Source organism: Lepisma saccharinum, chromosome 28 (genome assembly GCF_977018435.1).
Source record: "Lepisma saccharinum chromosome 28, izLepSacc3.1, whole genome shotgun sequence".
Lineage (NCBI taxonomy): Eukaryota > Metazoa > Arthropoda > Insecta > Zygentoma > Lepismatidae > Lepisma > Lepisma saccharinum.
In genome coordinates, this window is record NC_139256.1 from 33,332,132 (window position 1) to 33,339,624 (window position 7,493).

Sequence of the window (7,493 nt, forward strand, 5' to 3'; positions counted from 1 at the left end):
TTCCATATCAATTGTTATTTTCTTTGTGGATTTATTTAGCGTTCTTTAGATGTGCTAAATATTTGCCAGTTCTGATTTCGTTCTGCTGGAAATAATGCTGAAAGCACATTAATATTTAAATACGAGGGTCACTATTTATATTTTGAGCCTTGGCAACACTGATTGAAGTTAGGCGCGATTTGACGTTTGCACGGAATCGTCTGGCATTATTGACCATAACGTACTTCAAATGTTTTGTCAATAGCTTCGTTTGTATTGTTTATGTTGCCTTGGAGATTGCACGACAACAATAAAATGGAATCAACTCGTGAACATTTTCGTGCGATGATTTTTACGATTTTCGACGTGGATTATCAAGACAAGAGTGCATCGATCAACTTACTTCCACATTTGGCGATGAAGCTCCATCCTTTGCCACTGTGAAACGCTAGTATAACGAATTTAATCGTGGCCGCCATTCGCTCACCGACGAGATTCGCGAAGATCGTCCAAAATCAGTTGTTGTTCAAGAAACATTGATGCTGTGCAAAACCTAATACTGCAAGATCGTCATGTGACATACTGTGAGATTGAGGCAACCATAGGCATTAGTTCCACCAGCATATATAAAATATTACATGATCATTTAGCTGCGAGAAAGGTATGTTCTCGTTGGATCCCACACAATTTCAGAAAAACTCAAAAAGACGCTCAAAAAAATCTCAATTGGTGCAAACAAATGCTCAATAAATACAATCGTGGTGCTTCAAAACACGTATATAAGATTGCAACAGGTGAAGAATCATGGATATATGCATATGAGCCGGAACGTAAACAGCAGTCGACTGTATGGGTGTTTCAAGATGAACCCAATCCAACAAAAGTTGTTCGCGCTCGAAGCACATCGAAACAAATGGTCGCCTGTTTTTTTCGGGAAGCCTGGTCATGTGGCAACTGTGCCTTTAGAGGAACGTAGAACGGTCAACTCTGAATGGTACACAACAATTTATTTGCCAGAGGTCTTCGGTGAAATACGGAAAACAAACAAACGCCGTCGGATCATTCTTCATCAAGACAATGCCAGCTGTCACACATCTCGTCTAACAACCGACTTTATGAACAGTCAAAAAATCGAATCGATGGGTCATCCGCCATACAGTCCTGATTTGGCACCCAATGACTTCTTCTTGTTACCGAATGTCAAGAATAAATTCGTTGACAACGATTTTCGTCGGCGGAAGACGCCGTTGATGCGTACAAAAACCATATTATGGAGGTGTCTCAAGAAGATTGGAAAAACTGCTTTGACAAATGGTTCGAACGAATGCAAAAGTGTATTGACCATAAAGGAGAATACTTCGAAAAACAATAAAGCAGTTTTCAATGCCAAATTCCTGTTTTTTCATTGTTAGGCTCAAAATATAAATAGTGACCCTCGTAGTAGTATCTCTGCCGCCATCTCATGGTAAATATTGTACTTAAATTACTTTTTGAGTCTGACTGTTTTTATACTGTCACACAGAATATACAGGAAAGAGAATGATTTTATAGGTATTCAATAATTACGTCTTTAGAAATAAATACAGTAAATCCACTTCCGTGTGTGTGCTCCTCGCAGGCCCTTACCCAGGGGGATAAGGAAATATGAAATATTTCGATGCAAACATTCAAAAATAACATGGATAATTTTTAAGATTTTGCAAGAATTTAGATTTTTTTCTTGTATAGATGAATGGGTTGTGTCTGGAGAGAGGCACTCCAGAAGTCTGCAGTCTACTATATTTAGTAATTTTAGTTTTATAACCATTTATGCGAAGCTACTAAATGCTCCAATTTGGTCGGGACAGTTCACCATATTTACTCCGTGTTTTGACTTATTTCGAACTGCAGTCTTGATGAGAAAATGTCCTCATTTTGTGGTTAATTCACATTCAGACATGTTCTTCATTATAAGGATAATTCCATAGCGTTGGTGGTGACATTCAGGGTACGAATGCACCTGGCGGAAGGGGGATCTCCCACCTTCCCACCAACGATCTTGATCTATTAAAATTTTTCCCCCATTAAAATTTTCGGAGGGTAAGATTTTGATCGTTTTCGCTTATAGCCAATCCTGAAATGCCTCGTAAAGGCGTACCGGTCCAAATGGGTGTTTTAAAAAAATTATGAGGTACAGAGGCAACACTGTTGATGTTTGAAGGCAACAAAAAGTGGGTTTAGTGATGGTCTATGACATGGAAATACTGGAAACAGGAAAAAAAGAAAATGAAAATTATGGTGAAAAAAGTGTTACTTAACTACTCCTGGCAACCATGCAATGCGCGTAACAGGCAGTGTAGCTTGTTGAAAATGACAACCATTTTCCCTGAGGCATTCATCAACACGTTTTATCATGTTGGAAGCAACTTTATGCAAGGTTGATTGGTTTATATTGTTAATGGCTGTGCAAATGTTTATTTTTAGATCATCAAGTGTTCTTGGGTTATTAATGTAAACTGTTTGTTTCAAATAACCCCACAGAAAAAAAATCTGGAGACGTCAGATCCGGGGAGCGACTGGGCCATAAGTTTTTGCTTATAATGTGATCGCCAAAAAACTCTGCCAACATGTATAAAGTTTCATTAGACGTGTGACATGTTGCGGAGTCTTGTTGAAACCAAGAATCACGTTCATCACGCTCCAACAGAGAAATAAACTGTGTGATAAGGTCACGATAAACTATTCCGTCAACTGTTGTGTTGAAAAAGAATGGACCGATTATTTTTCTCCGCGAAATCGCGCACCACACATCGATCTTTTGTGGATGAAGTGATTGTTCATGTAACAAATGGGGAATGTTACTTGACCAGTGTCGAGAATTTTGACTGTTGACATATCCATTTAAGTGGAACCATGCTTCATCCGTGAAAAAACCTTATCCAAAATATTCACACCATTGTCTCTAATAAAATTTCTAAACCACTGGCAGTATCTTACACGTGCACCTTTGTCTGCTTCCTTCAGTTCTTGCACAGCCTGTACCTTATATGCACGTAGGTGCAATTGTTTTAACGCTCGGTGAGTTGTTGTTTTTGATACACCTGACTGTGCAGCAAGTTTACGAACAGATTTCCTGGGAGATTGTGATATTCTCTGCTCCACATCCTGCAGCACACCTTGTGTCAAAACTGGTGGTTGTCTGTGGTATGGTTTGTCATTAACTGATCCTGTCTCACGAAATCTGGATACAAGTCAATATATCGTCGAATTTTCTGGAACACTGTTATTCGGATATTTCTCGCGAAACACAGTTTTTACACTAGCGTACGATTTTGAACAAAAATAATGTTCCAGAATGAACAGCCTCTCTTCCAAAGAGTACTTCATTTCACAGAACAATTCTAAATCTTCCCCTACGTACAATGCGAAATGCACGGCTCAAACAGTTCTGAGTACACAACTTACTGATTCTTTTGTTCTCGTTCGGTGGGCGCTTATCGCATTGCATGGTTTTTCTCCATAATTTTCATTTTCTTTTTTTCCTGTTTCCAGTATTTCCATGTCATAGACCATCACTAAACACACCTTTTGTTGCCTTCAAACATCAACAGTGTTGCCTCTGTACCTCATTTTTTTTTTAAAACACCCATTTGGACCGGTACGCCTTTACGAGGCATTTCAGGATTGGCTATACGCGAAAACGATCGGTTTTCTTCTCTGAACTATAGATGCCGAAATAGTCCACCTACCCAAGGTGGAAATTGACGTCCAAATTTCCGTACGAATGTTTGACATGCAATTTTCCATGCTTTGTGGAAAAATAAATTTACACTTTCACTTACATTTGGCAACACTGCATGAACAACACTGCACCCCGTTTGTTGTTTCTATGTTTAAAAATATCTACTTGGACAGGGCTAACATTTGGTGTATGACTTATGTATGTACAGGTTTCGGTTACAAAGTAACGCCACTCTCGACTCGACTCTCGCCGCCCCCTAGCTATGGTTCTGAACTTGATAAGACTAAGAAAAGCAGGAATTGCGAGCGAAGCGAGCAAGACTTTACGAAAAGTATTTTTATTTGCAATAATTTGAAATTGGGAGCGGTAATTGCGCCCTGTAGGTACGCTTGGCCGTCAATGTTTGCCCCCTAGAACTTATATCCGTTCAAGGTTTGGGAGGAATATCCCATGCCCCCCCCCCCCCCTGTGGTTGCACCACTCGTTCTAAGTCGAGCAGTCTATTGCTAACCCCACCCTCGATATTAAGCTGATTTCTCATCAAGACAGTCGAGTAATAGTTACAGTGCCGAGGCTGTATTTTATCAGCTATTCATTGATTTCAAAAAAACATATGATTCGGTCAAAAGAGATTAATTATATAATATATTAGTAGAGTTTAGAATACCTAAGAAGCTTCTTAGTATGATAAAAGTATGCATATAAATACAATTAAGAATAATGCTAAAATATTTTTCAGAACTGCTAAAGAGATAGGTTTGGAAGTTAACAAAGAGAAAACTAAATATATGCTTACAAGCCGAAACCAAGTTTTAGGTAATAATCAAAATCTAATTATTGATATCAACTCGTTTGAACCAGTTTCCAAATTCAAATACTTAGGAGTAATATTAACAAGTGAAAATTATATTAAAGAGGAAATAAAAAGTAGGCTTAATTCAGGAAATGCATGTTACTTCTCTCGTCATAAACTTTTGTCTTCTTGTTTAATATCTAAGAAACTAAAAGTTAAAATATACAAAACAGTAATTTTGCCTGTAGTATTATATGGGTGTGAAACTTGGTCCCTTTCATTGAAAGAGGAACATAAATTTAGAGTATTTGAAAATAAGATCCTTAGGAAAATATTTGGACCTAAAAGGGATGAGGAGACAGGTGAGTGGAGAAGGTTACATAATTTAGAACTACATAATTTGTATTTATGTCCAGATATTATTAGAATAATTAAATCAAGAGGACTTAGGTGGGCAGACCATGTGGCACGAATGGGAGAGGAAAGAGAAGTTTACAGGGTTCTTGTTGGGAAACCTGATGGTAAGAGACCTGTAGGAAGGCCAAGACAAAGATGGAGGGACAACGTTGAGATGGACCTAAAGGAAATCGGTAGGGATGGAAAAGAGTATATAGATCTTGCTCAAGATAGGGACAGATGGAAGGTCTGTGTTGCTGCAGCCATGAACCTTCGGGTTTAAGAAGGCTAGAGAGTTAGTTAGTTAGTTAGGCTGTATTTTATAGAGCTCGAGTGGCGTTTTATATTATTAGAAAAGAATTTTTTTACAATTTTAAGTCCATATTTTGGTGAAAATAACTAATATGTACAACCTTTGTCAGAAAAGTTCCAGAACTGATTTTTTTATTCTTTACCTGTGATATTCAAACAAAAGATATGGACGTTATTCAGTCACCTCACATGTGTTCTGAATAGACATGGCCTTGGAAGTATTTCCATGTAAACTCTCTACGTGGCAGGGCTGTGCTCAGAAATCCACTGTTCGGCTTGTTGGCGCATTTAGTTGGAAGTTACACGAGTGACGTGATGGACGTGGATTCCAAGCAGAGTTAACATTAAGTTGTGCGTTAAGTTAGGAAAACCCCAAGTGAAACATGGAATATGATACAACAAGCATATGGTGATGAGACAGTATCGAGAAACCGTGTCTTTGAATGGCACAAAAGGCACAATGTTGATCGCATTTTTTATGCTAAAGGTTTGGTGCACCATGAGTATCTGCCTGAAGGACAAAGGATAAACTAAAACTTTTATATTCACGTCCTGAAACGTTTGCGTCAAGCAATTCGGCGGCGCCGTCCTGATTTGTGGGCATCTGGGCAGTGGTTCTTATTGCACGACAATGTAAGGCTCCATACTGCATTATCAGGTCAGGAATGTCTGGCCAAGCATCATATCACTGCTCTACGACATCCCCCCTTTTTCACGCGACCTGTCTCCGTGTGAAAACACTGCTGAAAGGGAAACGTCATGAAGATATTGCAGCAATCCAAACGGATTGGACAGATGAGTTGAAGAGCATCCAAGATGAAGCTTTCCCTGCTTGCTTCCATGACCTCCAAAAACGGCGGCAGCTGTGCATAGATAGCCGAGGGGAAAGGCTTGACGAGGCCTAGTACCATTAGTTCGTAAGTTGAATAAATTATTTTTTACGAGCCCAGTCCTGGAACTTTTCTGACAAAGGTATATTTACACATATTTACTAACGATTTTGATATAGGAATAAATTTTTAACTGATTGATTCCATAGTCCACCAGTTCTTTGATGTGAGCTACATTGATATAACATAGCAGATAAAATGTGGTTTGAATGATGCAAACAAATTTTGGCGCCGGCTTGAAGTTCCCGGGTTCGTATCCTCGGCCAGAGAATGCGTGTTCTTCCATTTCATCCCCATTGTCCGGATTGCCAAAACGCGGCACAAAAGTTATGTAGAATAACAATTTGGCACACTTTGAAACCGAATAATATTGAGTGATTTTGGATATTGGGCCGCCTGGTATTTGTTCTGAACCAAAATTGTAACTTTGTTTCTTTTTAATTTGGCTGCCAAATGAGTTTATAAGTCCTCATTTCAGAAGATTAAAGTACTGAAACCCTTCTAAGGCAGTGGCTCTATCTTCGTGAGGGGTGTAAGGGGTGCTCCATCCACGTAGTGCACTCAATAGTCAACCTCACTTCCAGTACTACACCCTGGACTGCAGACTAACGAGGCTCTGGCGACTGGCCCCATGGCCAGTATAATTCTGTGTCGTCCTGTGGTTTGTCCTTATTTGTGCTGAGCGCCCTTTACAGCCTCAGCTTTTAATTAAGGTAAGGAAATTTTAGTTTCCAGACACGCTTTTATTTTTGTTATGATAGGGGCCTGGACCCTGTATAGTGTAACGGCTGCAAAATAGCCTCAGTGCTGACGCACCCAAAAAAAATTGATTCAAATTCTATCTTCGTGACACCGTGGCCAAGTATTTTTTTTAAGTCTCACAAAAAAATCTATTTTTTAAACTTTACACATTAAATAATATCCCTTTGTAAGTAAATAATAATATTAAATAAATCAGAGCACATCATAAAGACAGTACTTCGATTATGTCTATGCTTCTTTACATAAAATTAGTTGTCGGACACTTGTTCTAATAGAATATTGTAGTTTGTTGGTGCAAAAGCAATCAATTGAAGAAAAAATAGTGTGAACCTACCATTCGAGATCTTCTCCGCATCGAGAAATTTCGGGAATTTCCCAACTCGGTCGGGAAAAAAGATTTTTTTCAGTCCCGAAATTCCGATATAAATATTTACTTCCCAATTCCGTCCCGACAATTTTTTTTCGTTCAGCACACCACTAGTTACGGCAATCAATGCCATTCTAATGTCCCAAGGGTCCCAGGTTCGAATCCTGGCTTGGGCATGGACGTTAGTGATGTCTTGGGCTAGGATTTTTATGACCTAAAAATTACCAAAATATGCAAAATAAAATATGTTCTTATGACCTAAAATTTTACAAA